This window comes from Protopterus annectens, chromosome 11.part0, assembly GCF_019279795.1.
Source record: "Protopterus annectens isolate FY-2018-M chromosome 11.part0, PAN1.0, whole genome shotgun sequence".
In the NCBI taxonomy this organism is placed as follows: domain Eukaryota; kingdom Metazoa; phylum Chordata; order Ceratodontiformes; family Protopteridae; genus Protopterus; species Protopterus annectens.
Window position 1 is genome coordinate 1,026,114,863 of NC_056745.1, and position 24,882 is coordinate 1,026,139,744.

Sequence of the window (24,882 nt, forward strand, 5' to 3'; positions counted from 1 at the left end):
CATGCATGCCCTTGATGACCTCTTTGAGGACATCTATCATCTATAACAGACATGATGTAAAATTAACAACTCACACAGGTCTGTTGCACACAGCTTGGATATTACTAGTGTCCATTTAGAAAAGTCTACAATGACATGTTGGTCTACCTCACAGCTGAGGAAAGTTAGGATGTGTCTATACATGTATGCACCAGGTGCTGTTCCCCCCAACTGAGATGGATGCATTTTGATGTATACCCTTCTACAGGAAAATAGCCCATGTGAAGGGTGTGTTGAAGTGTGTATCCAACTGTATCAGGAAGGTATATGTGGTAAATCACACCATAGTGATCTGTGATGTTGTCACAGCCCATTGCTTCTGTGTGATATGCCTGGATGAAAGTAAGACAGTGCATACTGCCTGTCTTGATCTGGCCTATTGTTTTGACACAACCCCCCACACAGATATCATTGAGAAACTCTCTCAGCTGGGGATTAACCTTTACGTCACTAGATGAGTAACCAATTGGCTCACCAGCAGATCACATATTGTAAAAGTTGGTGAATCAACCTGTATCAGTAGAGCTGTCCCCACTGGCGTACCCCAGCAATCTGTGATTGGCCTTTTACTGCTTGGAATCTATTTTGCAACAATTCAGGCTAAAGTATAAGACCTTTGGCTTACCAGGTTTGCTGATTCTTGCATATTTGGTGCAATCATCGAGTTCAGCAATGATGATATGCTACAGGAGGAGCTAACACAGACAAATGATTGGTGACAAAGCCACACAATGTACAGATAAATGCAGAAATGTGTCTTTATTTTGTCTTTCTGAAAAGTGGAATTCTGCAAGCATTGGGGCACATGGAGATAGCAATCTGAACTTTGACCACCAAGTGTCCACACTTGGTATTGAAAGCCTATGTTGTGCACCTCATAAATCACACCATCATATACAAATCTTAGGATTGTATGAAAGCACTGTACTCAAACCTCATCAGAGCACTAGTAAAGTATAATACTCTGTTTTGCATGTACCTCACCAAACACATGCAGCAGCTGGAGAGACTACAGGGGTTTCTCAGTAAGAAAATGCAGGACCTATACACCATTCCATGATATATGTGGATAGACTGAAAGCCATGTCACTGTAATCTGTATCATATAGGATGAGGTGACTTTTGCCTAGCCTCCAGGCCAGTCTATGACCCTGCCCTGGTTGGAATACTGCATATCTTCAAATCAGATATAGCTGATGACATCAGCAGTGCCTGATGAGAAGAAAATGGTAATAACAGTGACCTACATGCTTGTGTGAAAGGCTTTCTCTAGTGTCAAGCAAGAGCACAAACATGGATACATACACAGTTGACTGTAGTGAGAATAGAATCTCTACCTATCCAATTACACAAACTACAGACCTCTGTATTTAAGGTAAGCACCATACTTCAATTCTGACTTACGGTCTTTCAGACAACACTTTATAGCTGATGACATCAGCAGTGTCTGTTGAGGAAAATATGCCAATAACAGAGTCCCAGATGCTGTATTGTCAAGCAAGAGCACAAACACACACACACACACACACACACACACACACACACACACACACACACACACACACACACACACACACACACACACACACACACACTTCACTGCAGTATGAATAAAACCCATACCCAAGTACAAAGACTACAGACCTCTGTATTAAAGGCTAGTGCCACAACTCAAGTCTGGCTTGGAGTGTCTCAGACAACAGTTTATAGCTGATGACTTCAGCAGTGTCAGTTGAGGAGAATATGGCAATAACTGTTTCCCACATGCTGGTGCAAAAGGCTCTCTTTAATATCAAGCAAGAGCAAAAACACATGCACACACCCAGTTAACTGTAGTAAGAATAGAAGCCCTACCTATTTAACGACACAGACTACAGAACTTAGTACATTACATAAGCACTACTGCACAAGTCTGATTTTTATAAGAGTGCAGGTCAGCTTATACTGGATGATATCAGCATGGCATGTTGGAGAGGAGATATTGGGAGGCCTACATGAAATGCATGCATAGGCATGTGCAAGTATCAAAATACTGTCAATCCATAGCATTGGAGTAGTAACTGTAGGATACACACTTTTGCTCTTCTGTTTAGACACACACATGCACACAGTTCACTACAGTGAGAACAGAACTGCTGCCTAAGTACACATACTACAGAACTCACTACTTTACACAAGCACCACAGCACAAGTCTGACTTACAAGATTGCAGCTCAACTTATAGTGGATGACATCAGCAGGGCATGTTGGACAGAAGTTGTTGGGGGGCTTGTATGGAATGGATGGTAGGCATGTGCATGTATCAAAATACTGTCAATTCATGATATTGGAGCAGTAGTTGTAAGATACACACTTCTGCTCTTCTGTCTAGACACACACACACACACACACACACACACACACACACACACGCACACACACACACACACACACACACACACACACACACACACACACACACACACACACATACAGTTGACTGAACTGAAAACAGAACCCCTATCTAAATACACAGGCTACAGAACTCAGTACTTTATGCAAGTGCCACTGCACAAGCTTGACAATACTGCAGGTCATCTTATAGTGGATGACATTAGTAGTACATGTTGGAGAGAAGATGTTAGGAGGCCTGCTTAGGTTCATAGCTTCATATGTTCATAGTAGTTACTAGCCTAATGGCCCAAGGGTGTTTACAAACCTAGCTATGTAAAAACATAAGTGCTCTTATTGAGCATAGTTAGATGGTCATTGTTAGAAGAGTGATTTTGTGATCAGCACGTACTGGCCCTGTGTATGAGGGACATAGGTGCCACCCTGGGGTGAATTTACAATCACTCATCCAATTGCAAAGGTTGTGCTTGGATAGGGTCATTGAGCAGCAATGCATCACATGTAGTAGGAGCCTATTACAGAGGAGTGGCAATTGCTGTTAGATATATATGTCTCCCCAGCATGCTCTGTTTTTGTCACAGGCTAGGTTGAGATCCCTGGAGCAAGTTATTTTTGTCCCAGTTGATTTGCAGATGTCCAGAATTTTTGGTAGGTTAGCTTCTGAAACTGCTCTTTAGGCCAGGCATAGATCACCTCTCGGCAGCCTGCAGAATATTGAGTACAGTGACAGGTTTTTCAGTCTTTTTACATATGTCATGTTTTGGAGGCCCTGGATTCTCTCCATCACAAACCTCTGTGATTTCTCCAGTTGCTGTAGGTGCCTGGTGAGGTACAGACAGAAGGATGATTGTACTCAATTAGTGGTCTGACAAGGGTAGAGTAAAGCAGAGCTATGACCTCCCTGGTCTTGGACGTGATGGCCTTATTTATGAGGTACGCAATGCAGAATGTGTGTCTCACCACTATGGACACAGTGATTGAAGTGTAGATTCGTTATCTTTCCCTGTGTCCTGCTGCTCACTGATTGTCTCCACTCACTCTGTCTCTACTTGCTCTGGCCCCGCTACGCTCCCCTCCCTACCCCCAATTCCCACCCACCCCAGGGGGTCCTACACTTATACCTCACCAGCCACTCCCCCTATTTCTCTCAACCAATCCCCAACCTTCTTACAACTAACCTTATCTCCCTGAATTATATCTTCTTATCTGCATTCCACTCCCCGCACTCCACCCATCTCCAAATACTATCTCTAGTTCAAACTCCCATCCCCTTTCATCACCTATTTAACTCCATCTCTTTATTCCCACATTTTTACTTTTTCCTGCCCTTGCCATACTTTGTATTCCTATTCTATACTACCTACCTATTTAATTATAACCTCTCCTTTTTCCTTTTGCTGTTCTCCTTTTTTCTCCCTTTCACTGAAAACCCTTCACTGTAAATTAGCTCATCTTTACTTATTCTTCAACTGACATTCTATCACAAGCTACATTCACCTGTTACTTACCCACTACTATGTCTCCTTTACTCAAAGCTTTTTTCACATATATCCTACTTTTTACCAGTACTATAGCCACCCTAACCATACCTTATTATATCACCTTCTTTGAAAATATCTCTCTACATGAACAAAATCTTCACTTCCAACAAACTTTACCAACCTCTTCTTTCAACACACTCAATCACAGCAACATAACCTGTTCCTCCAACTACCTACTACCAAAATACCACAGAAAAACTCATTTGTCATTTTACTTAAACAAAAAGAATCATTATAACTCATCTAAGACCCCCAAATTCCTTTTTGATCCCCAGCATAATCTCCTCCTACATGGAGATATTCATCCTAACCCTGGTCCCAATTCTAATTCTAACTTTAATCTAAACAATATTACTTCACCAACACCATTGCCATGTACTAAAACAGCCAACTCCCTTCTAATTGCTCACCTTAATATTAGAAGTATAAATAACAAAACTCACCACCTTCATGCACTCCTGGACCTACACTCATTTGACATTCTATGTCTTACAGAAACTTGGCTAAAACCCTCTACTCAAGACCAGGAAATCACCCCTCCAGGCTATAATATACTTAGATGTGACCGAATAAAGAAGAAAGGAGGAGGCATTGCCATTATCTATAAATCTAATCTCCAAGTCACCCCCTACAATGAACTTCCTTCACTAGACTCCAAAACCGAAATACTTTCTATCAAACTTCAAATTAACAACAACAAATCAATATATCTAATTTGTATGTACCTTCCCCCTGGAAATAATATCCATATTCTAGAAAACGTACTTAGTTCACTCTCTAATCAACTACCCCAGGAAACCATTATACTTGGTGACTTTAACATTGACTGGATAACCTGTTTATCCCAGCACCCTACTAGCCATATAAACCTCTATGGGTTCTCTCAATTAATAACCTCTCCAACTAGAATCCATAAACCTAATAAAAAAGAAACTACTCTTGACTGGATCCTAATAACCATCCTAACATTTACACCCCAGGAATGCTTCCCGATAATATTAGTGACCATATGCTTATCCTTATGTTATTAGACAAAAATTGCATATCCCAACTGCCCATAAAGTCAAGATATCCCGCTCAAATAAATTCTTCAACCCAGATAACTTTCTGACGGAATTGAAAGCATGTGACTGGTCTCCACTGTCTATCCTTGAACTAAATGAAGCAGTGACTTACTTTAATACCCACTTTCTACAAATCCTTGACTATCATGCTCCCATTCACTCTACTAAGATAAGATCTAAATCGGCACCTTGGCTAACTAAACAAACTAAGCAAAAAATGCACCTAAGAAATAAAATCTGGGCTAAATGGAGAGCTACTAAATGTACATCTGATAACCTCCTCTTTAAACAATTAAGAAAGGCTACTAAGAAAGATACTCTTAAAGACAAAAAGGAATATTATCTCCACCTTCAACAAACAAGTCAACATACCCCTCAAAGATTCTGGTCAGGTATTAACAAACTTCTTAAACCAGGACATTCTACTACTCCTACCCCTTCAGGCTTTAACCCCAACAATTCCTCCCAGATCCCAGATTCCTTTAACAAGTATTTTACAGAAGCCATTCAAACCCTAGCAAATTCATTACCCACATCTACTACTACCTGCCTTAATACCTCTAATGCCTCATCTGATACCTTTCACATTCAACCTGTTGCTACATCTCTTATTTATAAGCTTCTCAAAAAACTTAAACCTTGCACCCCATCCGCGGACCAACTCCCATCAGAATACCTACAAATTGCTGCAGAAGCTATAGACTATCCCATATCCATACTTATTAATAGAACTATCTCTGAAGGAAAAATTCCCTCCATATGGAAAATATCTCATATAATTCCTCTACACAAAGGGGGCTCCTCTACTGAGTTCTCAAACTTTCGTCCTATTGCCTTACTCTCCCCATTAGCAAATATTATGGAAAGATGTATACACAAACAACTACTTAACGACCTTCTGCAAAACAAACTTCTAGCCAATTGTCAACATGGTTTTAGACCTTCTCACAGCACTACAACTGCCCTCCTTTCCTTCTCTGATGCTATAAATAATAATAGGAACAATAATCTTTTCTCATCAGCGCTATTCCTAGACCTGTCAAAAGCCTTTGATATGGTTAACCATAATATACTCCTTGACAAGCTAAATCTCTATTCTCTTGGTTCACAAGCACTTCAATGGTTTAGGAGTTATCTCCAGGACAGGCAACAAGCAGTGCTATGGGACAACAACCTTTCTTCCTTACTCCCAGTAAACATTGGGGTTCCACAAGGCTCAATCTTAGGTCCCCTTCTTTTTTCATTATTTATCAATGACCTGCACTTGAACATACCCCAAGCCATCTGCATTCAATATGCTGATGATTCAACTTTAATCTGTGCTGCTAATAATGTTTCCTCCCTCCAGTCCCTCACCCAAACAGTCTTCCATAATGTAGAAAAATGGTTTATGGAACACTCCCTCCTTCTTAATGCCAAAAAAACAAAACTTCTTCTCTTTACTCCTACACACAAATCTCCAACTCCTTTCTTCACTATATCCTCTAATAATGCTACCTGTATTAACCCAGATATGACCACTCGCCTATTAGGTGTAACTATTGATAACCATCTTAATTTTGATGACCATATTAACAACACCATTAAATCAGTTAACAAAAAAATAGGTACTCTCTACAGAATTAAACCCTTTCTTACCCCTGCAGCCAGAAAAACCATGGCCCAGACCCACCTGATCTCCACCCTTTTCTATGCCTCTGCTATATATACGAACTTATCTAAATACAACCTTACCAAACTAGCTACCTGTTACAATAGTATAACTAGATTCATTACTGCTAACCCCTTCAGAACTCATCATTGTCACAACCTCAAGCAACTAGATTGGTTAGAGCTAAATAACCACATACTCTATCAACAACTACTTATCATTCATAAGTCCCTTCACTACCCTGATGCTACCCCTAGCCTTAAAAAACTAATTTCACCATATAAAAACCTAGCCACACTACGCTCTGCTAATAAACTCCTAGTGGCCTTGACTAAATCATATAATAAAGCTGGGGACTCATTATTATCCAACTCTGTCGGGAAATTCTGGAATCAACTCCCTCATGAAATAACTAACCTAGACTCTACATCCCTTTTCAAAAGACATATCAAAGAACATCTTAAATCCCAGTGGTTATGTCCTTGTGCTAACCCTGACTGAAATTACTTCATTATTTCCCAACTTCCCCCCTCTCCCCTTACTGGTCCTCTAAATAATAGGTTTAATTGTCGACTGTTATATCTTTGATTTTGACTCTACCTTAGCATTTTTTTTTCTCACCAATGTTTTCCCACCTTGTGATCTGCTTATCTGTCTCTTATTAATCTAACTTTAGAATATTGCATACCTTGTATTTTACTTATAACTGACTTTTTTTGTTTACATGCTTTTTGCCAGTTTTAGTTTTTGTTAAATTCTTACATAAGTTTACACTGGCACTTTTTGTATTATGCTTATCATTGTTTTCTTTTTGTAAATGATTGTTTACTTCGTGTAATTGGAGCTTTTCTCCCCGGGCCTCTACTGAAAACGGATATATGTCCAGTTAGACTAGCCCGGTCAACAAATGTAAAATAAATAAATAAATAAATAAATAGATTGCTATCAACATGCTTTCCAAGTCTCACAGCACTGTGTTTGACCTTAGAGGGGTGCTATGTATATCATAATTAGGAGGGGTACTTCATTGCCAAAGGGGACAATTAGCCATTTTTTGCTTTAAGGTTCAGTCTTTGAGTTTGGCACCAATCATTTGTCTGTTTCAGGCCATTCTGTAATATGTTAATATCATTAGGGACTATATATGACTGTATCCAGTTGACAGTCATCTGCAAACTTGGTAAACCTCAGGACATCTACATTTGTCTGGGCTTCAGGGAAATTGTTTCCAAACAGTTGATGGCCCAGCGTAGGTATTCCAGTGATAAGCGGTCTAGTGGTGGAGGTGCTGTCCCCATCTTTGACAGTGTGTGTTCTGTCAGTGAGCCAGTTGGCTATCCATCTGGCAATATATGGGTTAATTCCAGGATGGGAGATTTTTGTCTCTGATACCTGAATGGGGGATAATGTCAAAGGCCTTGGATAAATCATCATAGGAAGTATGTCCTGTTATCCCTGATTCAGGTTTTTGGGGTCAGTATCAAAGACATCCTCTAGGTTTTATAAGAAAGATCTACCCTTCACAAAACCAAAATGGATTGCGTGGAGTGTCTTGAAGGTCAACTATGTCCCTGTGGATAAGGTCCATGTTGATTCCTTCCCTAGCCTTGCAGATAAGGATTTTTAGGCTTATGGATCTATAGTTCTAGTCCTGCATGTTACCAGATTGATGTGCATTGCACATCACACATAATTTGATATTACTTTCTGTAGTGTAGGTGACATATGTGTGGAAAAAGTATGGTGACACCAATGTTACAGTGCTTGGGAGAGGCAACACATGGCTGTATTGTAAATATGTGACATATTGTTAGATAGGGCCTTCAGTTTGGTATGTTTCCCGATGTAATTTCATGTTATAGACAGGAAAAGGACAGTAAACAGCAGTAATACATAATAATATTTTCTTTTCTATATCACTGCTAGCAGCAGTTTTGCGCAGCAGTTGGCAAAGTGTTTGTGCATGTGAGATACACATTTCAATTATATCCATGTTTGCACGTAGTTAAGCAGTGTGCAAATATGAGCTGCATTGCTAAAGTCTGAGCATTAGTACTGACTCTATGAAACACACCTGCTGTTTAACTGACTCTGTGGTAGCAGGTGTAAATGCATTGACATATTTCTTTTTGAGCTTAGATGATAGTGGGTTTGAATTCAGGTGTATCTAATACTTTTAAATAAATATTGATAATGCAATGACATGAATTCTTTATAGCACTTATGTGTTGCTGTGTGTTGGCACAGCGCAGCAGTGTGAAGTGGCATTGTGCAGTGGTAACCTCAGCATTTTGCCTCTGCTCACACCATCACTGCACATAGGTGCACAATGTGCACCTCCGCACATAGATACCAAAAGTGAAGAGATCCATTGCTTTTTCTGCTACTTATGTGTGTTGTGTGTGATTCTATTTTTTTTGTCCAGATTAGAGGTGTTAAAATGGGGCAGATAGGAAAGTGGTAAAATGGGGAGAAAACAGGGGGAAGACAAAAGGGAAAGCAGTGCAGGAATGTGCAGAAGGGAGGTAGGAACGAACCATAGCTATCCATTTCTTTAACAGTGTAAACTGAAAATATGTGAAGAAGATTAACTGAATATGGACTATCAACCCCGCAAAGAGGAAAATCTTGTTCTATAGCCAATTGGACCGAATCAAGTGTAAAGAAGACAAGTGTGCAAAATGGAAAGCTATGTATAGGATGACTTTTTTGTGGGACAGGTGCTTATTTTTTTTTTATTTTAAAGAGAGGAATGTTGGGGAAGGGACATATGTATGTCAGGGTCAGGTAAGTTGGGCAGGTATGGAAGTAATTGCAGGCATACAAGACAAACAAGAAAAGACACAGTGACGGTGATGGACAAAAAAGTTTGGGAGACTCCAGTATTGGGGTGAGGGAAGGGACAATGCAGGCTTATGCCCATTAAGCTTGGAGACAGTAAGAATTGGGTCCTCACCCTCTGGACTGTCATCACTGTCATCTTACTCTGCTGGTGGCTAGAGTGCTTGAAGTCTCTTCCTCCTTCTATGGACCATGAGGGAGAGCAGCCTCTCCATCCAGCATATGTGTACACCAATAGTGTGGCACATGACCCTACACACCATCCCTGGCAACTTGCTGTGGGTAATAAAATCACCAACTGCACCACTACATTTGAAGGGTACCATTGCACTAGCTTCCAGGGCAGTACTACCTGAGTGTGCAGGTAGTGCAAGGGCATCAGAGGAAGTGCTGCCAGGTTGGCTCACAGATGTGCTGGGCATCACTGCTGGTGCTGGTGGAGTGGGGGCAGGCTGATCCACTGGGGCTGGCCTACTTTGTTGTGCTGTGTAGCATTTAGGGATGTGGTACACATGGATGACATGGAGACATTTTGATGACACATAGAAAATAAAAAAAGAGTAATAAGGGTTGGGGTGACAAAAAAAGAGATAAAATTAGTACCATCATATGTGACATACAATGCATTAATACAATTATGCAACTTTTTGATCTGAAGTATTACATTTAAGTATGCATCCTAACAGATACACAGTATACTACAGATTGTTGAAATTAATCCTTGAAATGTGCATATTTTGCACATATGTGTGTTGCAATTATACAGATTGCAGTTTACAGTAGGACATTTGTGCCACTGGTATAGAGTTTGTAATTTAATTTAAATATTATTTAAGAAATAACAGTAGTATTGTATAGTTGTGGATTGTGGTATTTGAACCCACAGCCTCTGACTACAGTATTAATATTGGACTCTTACAACTGGTTTGTGCTACAGACTAATACATGCATTCTTGCTTTTACAGTTGGGATATGCATGCTCAGTTTGATACAACTCTATAAAATACCAACAAAAATCTATCTTTAACTTTTAATGCTAAATTAGCACTTATCTTCTGCTGCATACATGCCACTTGTTTCTCCCAGTCTCTCCAATTGAGCAAAATGAGCTTTCCACTCTCTGGCAGCTGAGGTAAGAACAGAAAAGAACAGAAGAGCATTATGCATACCAGTCTTGCCTATATTTAGCTTTTTAAGTCTTACAAGTACTGTCTTAATTTCATACTAACAGAGCTATGGGATGTCCTCAGTCTCAAATTCCTTCAACCAATGGTTAAAAGCATTACTTTTACTCCTCTGTAGGTCATTAAAATGATACCTACATTGCACTCTAGTGCGTGGGATACCAGTGGCACTGGATACAGCCTGGGCCAAACTATTCCACACCTCAGACTTGTACCTGGAGGCAGAATAGTCCCCCTACAGAAGCCTTTGGCTGTGGTGCTTTACCAGGAGTCCACCAAATTTCTTGGACTCCTGGACATCCAACCTCTGTTCCTTAAACCTGGCACCTACCCCTTTAACACCAGCCATGTCTACCAGCCAAACTAGAGCAATGGAGATGGATGCTTTCCTGCTAATTCCAGTTTGGGCAATGTTAAGCAGAGACCAGCAGTGCCAAGCAGGGAAGAATTAAATAATTAAAACTGGAAGGTTAATCTGATACTTGGCCTTAGTTTGAGGGGTATGTAGTGATGTGGCCTGGAAATATATATTGGAAATTGGAAGATAACTGTTAAGTGAGTTAGGTTTCCAGACATGCACTGGGAGCATAAATGTAATGACCTGACACATTTGTTCTTACCTATGTACACTGAGAAAATTGATTTTTACACTATGGGATTCAAACCTAGGCATAAGGGAGAAAAAAATTACTTCCATAGTGTTGATTTTCGATGTTTGCCACAGAAAAAAGTGCAGCTCAGACATAGTCAGTCATGATGCATAGATACAGCTGACAGTATCAGCTGTTACACATATATGTGTGTGACCTGTCAAGGTTATCGGATATAGATTCAGTTGTGCATGTGTCTTAGGTTATTGTGAAGGCCATGCAAGTCCAGATTGCAGAATTACACTTATGGAACTATAGTACACAGTATAACCTCAGACATGCATCTGAAAATACAATAACGGTGTCTCATCCCTCATACATATAATTAACATCAGCTCCACTATCTAAAGTGTTATACGTGAGAGTGAATGTAATAGGAAGTGGAACAACAGTAAAAGTGTATGGAATATCTTCTATTAGAACCCAGGACCATGTGTATGCATTCCTACATTTGCACCTGCTGCCACAAGAATGTTAAAACAGCACTTGTCAATTTTTCAATTCATTGCTATAAACTGCTGTCACAACAGTAACAAAACAGGTTGCACACTCTGTACTAGAACCCAGGACCATCTGTACTTGATCCCTATACCTATACCTGCTGCCACAGGACTAGTTACATGACATTACCTAATTTACTAATCATTCTTAAGGTCTCTATGTTAACCACCGTGCAAGTCTTTGGCATACACTCTAGAAAATGGTTCACATACAATATTTCTACATAGATCTGGATTTGAACTATCACTCTAATGAACCGTCAGAACACAGGAAGGGTGCCTTATCCATCTTTGCCACACAAACAGCTTTGCAGCAAAGAACTGAAATAGTTCTACATATAGCCAACTGCAACATCATCTGCAGTAATATGAAATCATACAACTGTTATTTGTACATTTATTATTTTTGGATGTAGTGCACTAAGTGATCACACAACCAGTTATGAGTATTGCTTATAAATACATGGCTCTGTCTTATTTCTCTGTTTGTTGGTAATTATTCTCTTATCTGACCAGTAATCTGAGACATGCAGTCTGTAAGTCATTCTATATCATTGGCCTTAAAATGTGTGAGGATATTAACTGAAAATAATATCATATATAATTGCCAAAAATGAAGGAGAGGTTGGATGTTAATGAACAGAGCCTGTGAATTGTGTGCTGCTTGCTTATATTTCCAGCCATACATCTAACACTTTGTAAGTCAAACCTGACACACCCACTGGATGTAAGGCAGCCTACAGTGCTGTTGTGGTTTCCTTCTCCCAACCAGTAATCATTGATAGATACAATCCATTAAAACCAAACACAGAGGGAGTGCCTGCACTATGTTTACATGTGAAACACTGAGCCAAATATCTGGGATTCAGCAGTTCTAATTAGTTCATACCTGATTTGCATCTTCACCATGCTAACAGCCCTGAATCTACACCATATAGAAAGGCAACAGTGTACCTAGGAAAACTGAAGGTGAAGAGACTTGTTTATGTGGAGAACACAGAACAGAGGCTATTACTTTGGGATATATCTGCACAGAGGATTACTGAATTTGAGAAGGTATGCTTGCATTTTGTCAGCTACACACTGCATATGCTGGAACAAAATTAAGAAAACATCTGAAGCAAAGGCTTTTACACTGTATGCATTAATTTGAAGTGTACTGATAACATGGGCATGCTTGTTAAGGCATTTCTCAGGTATACATGATTGGCAATACCTTAAAATGGAATGTTCTGTGATAAACCCATAGACATGTTTCAGGGAAAGTTAATTTGATAGCACTTTTAGCATTTCAAAGCTGGTTTATTAGCAAACTGTGCAGTTTGCCTGTTCTTTTTTTTTTTTGGGGGGGGGCAGAGTCTCATTTATGTTATGGCACAAACAAGGACATAATAAATAAATAAAAAAATAAAATAACGGCTCCGGTGCAAAAATGAATAAACCACAAAGCTTTATTCCAAATGAAAGTGAAGCACTTTTCATCTACCTTGCCAATTTGGTAGACTTCATCTGACAAATCAACTGTGCAGAACAAGAGAGTTAAATACATTTTTTAAAATAAGATTGACATGACAACCAGCCTATGACAATTACAATACACAAAAGTCTAAATAAAAAAGCTTACTGGCCAAAGTAGTTTCAGGATGCTCCTCACTCTTTATACCCTACCTATTAATTATACTATACATATAAAATACAAAATGTATAAAATAGTCATAAAATGTATCTATTGACACTTTACAAATACTTAAAAACTATTAAATATACTTTAACGTAAAAGACTTTTCAGTTTTAAAATACATGACAGTGAAGTGATTTCATTCAAACCTGGATCTGTGTAAGAATTTAATCTTAACTGCCATATTAATTCACACTTTTCTAATAGAAGTTGGTAGGGACCCCTTTTAAAACTGGGGTGACTTGATCTCTTACTTTAAACAAAAAAGTGCATTTAAACTGTTTTTCTTTCTAATATTGTATACATGCTCGTATATCCTATCTCTCAGCCTCCTGTCAGTCTTCCCTATGTAAAACACAAGGCATAGCTGGCAGGAGGCCAGGTACACCACTGCTTTGGAATTACAATTAAACCTACCTCTTGTCTGATATTTAATTTTGCCCACATCAAAATTTGATCTGAAAATTTGATTTGATGTTGAAATGAATTTACAGTAGTTACATGATTCACATTTGTAAGTACCCATTATTCTGTGTGAGATACTTACTTTTGCCTCAACAAAATTCTTTAAATTCCTACCTCTTTTAAAAATTAAAGTCAGGCAATTGCCCAACTTCTCAATTAGCCCCTTCTCAAAATACAGTAGGTTCCAATTTCTGTCCAGGATCCATCTCAAATCACTCGCTTCTAAATTATACACCATAATAAAGCTCTTTTTGAATTCCTTATGTGCACTAGTAGCCATTGGGCATGTTGTTATTGTTACTCTCCTTTTTTGCATCCAGCCTGTTATTCATATTTCAAATCTCTAGACCGTTTTTTTGTTTCTTCAGTGGGTAAGACTGAGATGCTACCTTTTCAGTTTTTTCTGGTAAGTTATTTTGTAGTTATGTGATAATTTTGTGTATTATCCTTCTGTTGTCTTTTAGGACATCTAGGACTATGCTACCCAAGCATCTCAATCCTCGAATACCACCCCTCACTGATGTTAAAAATCAGGTTATCATTGATGCTTTTAGGAAACATGGTTCCTTCCTGCTTGAAAGGGGATGGGGAGATATATCATGCAGAATACAGATTTGGCGGCAGATTGTTGATGATGTTAATGAAGTGGGTGGCCACAGCAGGACATATAATCAGGTGTGCCATAGGGCCACTGATATGATTTTATCTGCACTGAGGAGAGCAGCTGCAGTGGGCCGTGATCAGATGGGTACAGATGGGTATTGGGGGGACCTGCTACAGATTCACCTCTAACACCCAAACAAAGAGTTCCTATCAACTGTCAGGGATCAAGACACCTCACAGGAATGTGCAGACTAGCACATCCTCTACACAGATGCAACTATTTTAGGGACAGCAAGCATGTCCCAGGAAGAGCTTCCAGGTAGGCTTTTGTATCTCAGTTGTTGAATACTGTTGTATAGTAAAACAATTTAAGTCAATATGTTACTTCTGTTTCACTTTTTGTTTTTGAGGGGGGGGGATTGAAGATTGCTACAGTAAACAACACATTCTGATTAGCTTAGGTTGGAGTTGTCATCCAAGTTCTTGTTAAAATATAGTTAATGGACATATAAAGAGGTAAAAGAATTATCCCCTGAGTATAGTTAATTGTGGTGATGCTGTCCTTACCTTTTGTTTAACTTCTTCCAGGACCATCTGGCATGCAGAGGATACCCTCATCTGCAGATGGTAAGCCAAACATTTTTATGTCAGTACTGATCAGCAATTCAAAGAAATATTTTATTGTGTGATGTTAATGTCAGGACTGTTGTGTGTATTTCTGTACTGTCTAATAGTGGCATCACTGTTATTTTGTTAGCATATATTAGGTATACTAGTTTAGGTATTAATTGTTCCTGCATTTGTTGCTTATTATCATAGGTGATCTAGACAGTGGAAATGTGGGACTTCTACCATCTGATGTCACTGTATCAGCAGACTCTGATGATGGTGGTGGCCAAACAGAGGCACAGTCAGGGGGTGCAGAGGTTGAATATGACACTGAGGTTGACATACAGCCATCCCTTGAAATTCCATTGGACACAGCCAGTAGGCCTAGGCCTACCCCTTACAGTGAGCCCTCAGATATTGGACATGTGGAGGGCAAGGCAACTGAGCAGAGAAGTGTGATTACAGTGGCTTCATTGCCTGATGACTCTTGCCATAGCCAAAGTTTGGGAGAAGTGCCACGCAACAGGATTGTTAGGGGTGCTTGGAGGAGCTCTGCTGTCCATTCTCTACATGATCCAGGTGTCTCTTTCAGTGCCACTCAACGTATGTTTAAGGCCATCATGGAGGCACAGGCACATTCTCATAGGTACTCCAGAGAAATGCTTAGGGTTGTAGATGTGACAAAGGCTAATATGCATAACTGCCTCCACTGTGTTACCAATTCAATGGATCAGATGAATGACACATTGGAATGAGGGGTGTCTGTGATGGAACAGCGGCGTTTGTGATGGAACATCTGCTTGGAGGAGGATGGCATTCTTCGTGGGTATAGGTCACCCACATAATCTGGTATTAGCCTTATGTGGCCATGCCCGATCACACTCCCATAGTGGCAGTATGTGAGAGAGATTGAGAGAGAGAGAGAGAGAGTCAGAGCGATCTTGTGTGACTGAATGCATCTATGAAAGCAGGGGAGACTCTGTTTGTGTGACAGACTGAGAAAGAGGAAGAGACCAGTCTTGTGTGAGTGAATGTGTGTATGAAAGTAGAGGAGAATGTGTTTGTGTGTGTGTGTGTGTGTGTGTGTGTGTGTGTGTGTGTGTGTGTATATATATATATATATATATATATATATGTGTGTGTGTAAAAGCAGAAGATACTGTATATGTGTATATGAGAGAGAGAGAATGGGCTGTATGCAAAATTGTTTTACTTGCTTATTATTATTTTTAAGCACTATTTATTTATTTTTTTTAATGTATGTTTGATGTAAAATGCTTCCTCCAACACCATTAACATATACTACAGCAAGTTTGAAACATTAGGCAGAGGAACTATTTTTAAATTAAAATATATAAAAAAATACAGTACTTAAAAAAATAAATAAGCAAGTAAAATACAATCATTGTACAGAGAGCCCATTCTCTAAGTGCAATAATGCCCTCCAGGATGTGTGTTAATGTGTAATTAACGCCCTTCCATGGATGTAGACGCCCCCCGCCAGGTGGACGTTAGTTACACATTAACTGTTGATGTATCTTTTAAAATAATGAATCTCTCAAGTTTTGAATTAAGTAATGAAATGTGCAATATTTTACGGAAAGGCTGGAATTCTGCGCCAGCTAGAAGGGCAAACAAATGTGATGTGATTAATCCATTGAGAGATTTTGTAAGAAAGCTTAATTTTAAGTTTTTGTTTCCCAAAGACAGCAGTGTTTCAAATATGTTTACAAGCAGTGTTTATAAACCCCCCCCCTTTGAAAAAGGAACTTGAATTATTTCTGGTATGTGAACAACAGATTATTGAGTTATTGAACAATAGATATGAGTATAAGTATTATAATGTATCTGTTCAGGAAAGGAATTTATTGTCTGAATTATTAGAGAATGATGAAATCCTGATAACTAAGGCTGATAAAGGGAATATCTTAGTTGTAGTGGTTAGGACTGAAGATGTACATAAGATGAATGAAATGTTATCTGATGTTGAATTTGATAGAGTAGTAGCTTTTGGTGAAGTGAAAAAAGCTTATTCAGTTATAGGTGCTCAGATTGAGGAATGTTTTTTAAGTGGTCATATCACTGAACAGATGAATCATATTTACCTTAAATCCATAAAGATTTGGATAACCCACCCATGAGGCTTATAGTGGCTAGCAATAAAAATAAGACCGAAACAATGGCTATTTTTGTTGACAAGCACCTGCAAATACTTGTAGAAACTAATGCTTCTTATGTCAAAGATTCTTTTGATTTCAAAACTAAAATTGGAACTTTAAGGTTACAAGATGAAGATTTGCTCATCACATTAGATATTAAGTCCCTGCATACTGTAATACCTAACAGTGAAGAGATGGAAATGGTAAGGTTTGGTTTAATTAAATCGGGCAAATTCTCTAGAAATACAGTAAGCCTTTTAATGGAGATGTTGGATTTAATTTTAAGCTACAACATTTTTGAATTTAACAATAGCCTGTATCATCAGATCAATGGAGTAGCAATGGGTGCTGCTATAGCCCTGAGCTATGCTAATGTTTTTATGTATGGGTGGGAAAGGTGTAATATTTTTCAAAGTATTTATATGAAATCTATAATCTTTTTTAAGTGATTTATTGAGGATGCCTTCCTTATCAGGAGAGATAGTACGGACCTTTTATGTGAATTTTTACATTATTTAAATAATGTTAGCTCTTTTTTAAAGTTTACTTGAAATTACAGTCACAGTAATATTAATTATTTAGATGGACCTTCCTTATTTGGAGAGGTAGTACGGACCTTTTATGTGAATTTTTACATTATTTAAATAATGTTAGTTCTTTTTTAAAGTTTACTTGAAATTACAGTCACAGTAATGTTAATTATTTAGATGTGACTGTTTATAAAGAGGGGGACAAATTAATGATGACTATTTACAAAAAAGATGTACAGAATAATGCTTATCTATATTATGAGAGAATGCATCTAAAAAGACCAAAATTAATATTGTTAAAGGACAATGAATGAGAGTACATGAATTAACTGATTAAGAGGATGATTTCCAAAGGGAAAGTGTTAGTTTATGTAAATAAAATATTAGCAGAGGCTATCTCCAGAATATAGTAATGGAAAAATACAATTAAATATGTAATAGAAGAAAAGATGGAACAAAGAAAGATGGTGCTATTAAGCAAGTAGACTATAAAACTTCTATGCAAATTACTAACAGTGTGGATATGCAAGCTATTAAAACATTTCTGCTAATTGGAATTTGTTTAAGTGCAACTCTGAGATTAGTAAAGTAATAGGGGATACCCCTATGTTTATACAGAAGAGGGGGGAAAGTTTTAAACATTTATTTCAAAATAAATTGAAGCCCCTACAAAAGAAGTCCATCAGTCCAGGCATGTACAAATTCTATAACTGTAATTTATGTAGTTATCTATTGACCGATGTCAAAGAAATTTGTATTAATGGTTTTACTGTAGTGTTTGGATAGCCTGAGGTAATTTAAACCCAGGGTGCCATTTTGTTTTTTGTTTCAAATCCAACAGCAGCTGTTTGTCTCCCTTGGTGTGTAATCATCCTACTGTAAGTTTTTGCATTCAAGGTATGCTGTAAACTGTGGTTTAATTCATAATTCTTTAGTACAACAGCTTATACTATATGTTTCTGTTATTTTTAACACTGCAGGATGCCTTTAGATAATTCTGCTTAATGAACTGCTGTCACATATGCACCTAGATATGTTCTGTTTTCCTTGTTTACTGTTATAGAGCCAGAAGGGCTATTTCACATGCTGCATTTCATTGCTCTGTCAAACTGCATTGACTAGTTTTTAAATACATTGAACGTGTATCTTGCTTAATTTAGTAGAGGACTGCTTTATATATTTACATTTTATTTTTCTATGTTGCCATAAGAAAATATTTTATGTTATCAGGTGCTGAAGCAGGAATAACCATTGCCTGATGTTTTTGTTATTGACTATTGCTAAACAAAAATCCAATCTGACTGGTCACATAGTATGTGCTGCCGTAACCTAATGCTCTCTTACATTTTTCTTCTATTTTTCTTTCAGTAATCCAAACCATCCTTCAGGTCAAGCAGGTCTCTGCCCCCCCATATCAAACAGTAGAAATTTCAGTTTTTTTCTCTTGAGAACTGGGCACCCACAGACACTTGTCCTGCAACTAAAGAGACTAAATACTAATGTAGGTGCTTAACTTCCAAGTGTCTAGACAGTAAAATACCTTACCTGCATTAACTTAAACAAATGTTAGTGAGTGCATTAGTACAATTCTGCTGTATAGTTCCTTAGTCTAACCTCTGTACTGATGAGTACATCACCAGGACCAAGCAGTTGTATATTGCTCTCCAGTTAGTGCCCCCCCCCCCAACTAAAGTCAAGTTTCTTTTGAGAAATACTCAAATCTATAAAAGAGCATTTCATTTCCTCTCCTGTTTCATCTGTAACTAACCCCAGCTTTAATTCCATATCCTTTTAAGAATGTCAGAAAATTATACTCTGTGCCCATAACATAGTCTATAACTTAGTGCAAACATATTAAATTACAGTTAAAATTTCAGTTGAAAATATTACAATTTAAGCTAACATTACATACTTACCAAAGCCTAAAGAAACACTTAGAGTCGGTGTTAGCCCGCTTTGCTCCCCTCCCTGCCCCCTATTCCCACCCGCCCCCACTACTTCTACTTTTATTCTAACCCCTAATCACCTGACCAGTAGTCCAACCCCTAATTCCTTAACAACTAGCCCGACCCACTCATCCTACCCCCTCCCACCCCCCAATCCAATTACATCCTACACTGATCCCACTCCCAAAACACATTCCCAGACAACACAACTCTACCCTCACACACAACCAGCCAGGAATCCTAGTTGTACTTCTCACTCAAAGTAGTATCATGTTACCCACACTCACATCCCTATCACTAGCTCTACTATCTCTAACCTTCCTAACTTTCTTACAAACAGATCTACCACTGCACAACTGCTATCACACTACCCACACTAGCCCACCCTCTCAAACCCACTCAGACTTCTACATCTGCCCTACAATCTTAAATCTTACAACTACATATTACTCATTAACAAAAATTACACCATCTCATCACACTAAGAAAAACTCTCATAGACCAAGCTCGCAAACAATTAATATTAAAAAACACATACTGGCACTCCTACAAATTCTGCTAACCTCTGGTGACATTCACCCAAATCCAGGTCCCCTCTCAGCTAGACAAACATCTGACCTGCTAATCCTAAATCTCAACATAAGAAGTATTGCCAACAAGCTAACAGACCTACATGCATTCATAGCACACTACAACCCTGATATACTCGCCATTACAGAAACCTGGTTTAAACCCAGTATCCAAGATGAAGTCTTTCTTCCCCCAGGGTATAATACACTTAGATCTGATAGAACAAACAGGAAAGGAGGAGGAGTAGCAATTCTCTTTAAAAACACCCTTAACCTCCAGCTCCTGCACACCACACCACCCACTTTTCAAAATGCTGAAGTCCTGTTTTCTGTCCTATCCATAAGAAACACCAAGACAATCAATATAATATGCTGCTACATACCTCCGGGCAACAACTCGCTCATAATAGAAGACATCCTACACTGGACAAAGGACAATCTACCTCAGGAAATGATCCTACTAGGAGACCTTAACACTAACTGGGCAACCTGTAACTCCAGCAGCCCCTCTACACATATCAATCTATATGGGTTCTCTCAACTAATTAAAGAACCAACTAGAATAGATGAGAAAACAAATAGAGAATCCATACTGGACTGGACACTAACCAACTATCCCAAACAGAACTATACAGTAGGCTGCCTCCCAGATGACTTAAGTGATCATCTCCCCACCTTCCTACTCCAGAAACACTCCAATCACCCCAAACCAGTAGTCTATAAATTTGTACGAGATGACCGTAACCTTACCCCATGATACCTAAATACTGTCCTAAGCCACTGCAACTGGGAACCACTACGGACACTCGGGTTAGACCAGGCAGTAGACTACTTAAATACTACCTTCTCTAACATCCTTAATAGTCTAACTCCCAGCAGAAAGATCAGAGTTAAAGCCAACTACACACCCTGGCTAAATAGGGACACCAGAGCCTTACTAAAAGCTAGAGATAAAGCCTGGAAAATCTGGAAAACTGACAAAACCCCTAGCTCCAGACACTACTATCAACAGCTTAGAAACAAGGCCAAGGCTGAATCCAAAATAAACAATCAAAACTATTTTCTTAGCGCCCAAAGGAAATATTCAAATAGTCCACAAAAATGTTGGCATGCCATTATCTCCCTACAAAAGCCAGGCAAAACCACAACCCCAGCACCCATCTCTACTAACAATACCCTAGACATAGCTTCTCAATTTAATAACCATTTTACTAAATCCATCTTAGCCCTGTCCAGTCAAATAACCAAAAACAGTCTACCTCAGTCACAACCTAATCTATTCCACACTACCCCCTCTTTCAGCCTATCACCAGTGCCCACCTCAACTATCAAAAAACTCCTCCTAAAACTAAAGCCAACCACACTAGTAGCTGATAACATACCTGCTGCATACCTAAAAATGGCTAGTGACTCCTTATCATATCCTGTCTCCATCCTTATCAACCGCTCCATACTAGAATCCTACATACCCAAACTCTGGAAAGTATCTCGCATCATTCCTCTCCATAAAGGAGGTAATTCTTATGAATTCTCCAACTACCGACCTATTGCCATCATTTGCCCCTTATCCAAAATTCTTGAGAAATGCATCCACTTGCAAGTGATGATATTTCTTAACACACACAATCTACTATCTACCACACAACACGGTTTCCGTCCACATCACAGCACTACCACAGCCCTTCTATCTTTCACTAATTATATAAACCTTCACAGGAATGATAACAAATATGTATCAGCCATTTTCCTAGACCTCTCAAAAGCATTTGATATGGTCTCCCACTCCATTCTACTAGACTCACTAACATCATTATCCTTCACCTCCTCTACTATAGCCTGGTTCAGAAGCTACTTGTCTGACAGGCAACAATCAGTCCAGTGGAAAGGAACTCTGTCTACACAACTTCCAACCATCATAGGTGTCCCACAGGGCTCTATACTGGGCCCACTGTTGTTCTCTATTTTCACAAATAACCTCGAATGCTCTACACAGCATGCCACACTCATACAACATGCAGATGATTCAACTCTGATCTGCTCCACCTCATCTCCCACCACCCTACATACACTCACTCAAGATACCTTTATCTCAGTAGAAAAATGGATATCTGGGATCCAACTAATTCTAAATCCCAAAAAGACAAAACTGCTACTATTTACCCCTAATAGATAAAAAAAAACCTCTCCTTTACCATAACATCTAAGGACGGCACCACCATCTCCCCTTCTAACCACACCAAACTTCTGGGCATTGAAATAGACAATAATCTCCACTTTGATGTTCACATCTCACATACCATAAAACTAGTACACAAAAAACTAGGCTCCCTATACAGGCATAAGTCCTTTCTCTCACAAAAAGCAAGAGTCACTCTTGCACAAAGCCACCTCCTCTCAACTCTATTATACGCAGCACCAATCTTTACCCAAATCAGACAATGTGACCTAGACAAACTAGAATCATGCTACAATAAAATAGCCAAGTTTGCTACTAACTCAACCTATAGAACCCATCACTGTGCTGCACTAAAAGAACTAAAATGGCTTGAGCTACCACAGCTACTTAACTATCACCAGCTGAGCACAGCCTACAATATTCTCAAATATCCTGAAAAAAACCCTCATTATCCAACCTACTTACTATCTATACTACAAACCGATACCTAAGATCCAGTGAAAAATCTCTCCTCTCCATCACCAAGGCTAACAATAATGCAGGGAAAGCACTCTACTCCCACACTGTTGCCAGAAATTGGAACTCTCTTCCCCTATCTGTGTCCACTGCCCCCTCCACATCCATATTCAAAAACTCCCTCAAATCGCACCTTCTTAGTACATGATTATGCCCTTGTATCACATAACCCTACCCATACTACTATTAACTCCCCAATTTCCTCTCTGATCACATGCTGGAGCTCTGATCCCCTGTAGGCTTGGTCATCTGAAAGGGTACTTTTAACTGTAGAATCTTACTTGATATATTTTCTTTTCTTACCAAAGTATGACTGACATTGTCTTTTTACCCATGTTCTATATCTTTTTACCTAGAGTGTTTTTATTAATTCTTGTTATATTACTATGCTCAGCATACATGATGTAACCTGTTTTATGTATTATGCTGGATGTACTGTATTTGTATAACTTGATGTTGGAGCTTTTGTCCCCGGGCCTCTGCTGAAAATGGACCTGGTCCAGTCGGAATTTCCCGGTTAACAAATGTAAAATAAATAAATAAATATGTACTTCTTCCTAGTGGGTACAGCTGCCTCTAATAGCTGCATAGAGGCAGCTGGACTCACTAGGAATAAGTACAGAACCAACTCAAAAAACAAACCACCCTGGTGGAATCACAAAATCAATTGGATGTATAACAGGAGGAAGAAAATCATGGTAAAAATTAGGAAGTGCAGCACCCAGCAGGATAAGAGCACTCTCATCAAACTAAACAAATAGCTCAGAGGACAAATAAAGTCTGCCAAAGCCAAATTTGAGGTAAGTTTGGCCTCCTGGGCAAAGGACAACCACAAAGCATTCTTTAGTTATGTCTGCAACTTCAAAGACAATATACAATTGTATGCAGAGCTCATTGTAAATGGAGCCACCTATACTGATGCAGAAGATATAGCAAACCTCCTGACTGATAAATTCAGCTCCAGCTTTACTCCTCTCTCCTCCTCAACCTTCCCTCAGGAAATATCATCAAATATAGCTTCCCCCTACTATCACTAGGGAACAGGTCATTAATGCTCTCTTTAAGACCAATAACACTGCATTAATAGGCCAGGAAATATCCCAGGATGTCTTCTAAATAGCATGAAGCATGACCTATTGGGGCCTGTGGAATTACTATTTAACTCTAGCCTCTAAACAGGCTTCGTGCCTCATGAATGGAGAAAGGCAACATTCATCCCTCTGCACAAAGGTGAGCCATCTACAGACCCTGGAAACTACAGACCAATAAGTCTCACCAGTCTTAATATGTAAAGGTATGGAAAGAACTATCATGGAGATGATCAACAGAGATATAGTAAACCTCCAGGCACTGAACCCAACCCAATTTGGTTTCATCAAGGGCAGATCATGCCTACTCAACCTGGTGGACTTCTTTGAGAAGGTCACCAAAGCAATGGATGAGGACAAAATCAGTCACACTGCCTTGACCTGGCCAAGGCATTTGACACAATACTCCACTCAGGCATTGTTGGCAAATTCAAGAGGTTAGGTACAAACCCATATGTCACCCAGTGGATAGCCAACTGGCGCACCGACAGGACCCAGGAAGTTAGAATTGGGGAGTCCACCTCTACAAAGACGTCAGTCATAAGTGAAGTCCCTCAGGGATCAGTCCTTGGACCTCTCCTTTTTGGCATTTACTTCTCAGAAGTTAAGGCCAATGTCAGTGGTCTCTGGCTGACTAAATTTGCAAATTATTGCAAATTAGGAGTTGTCATTGAATCTCATA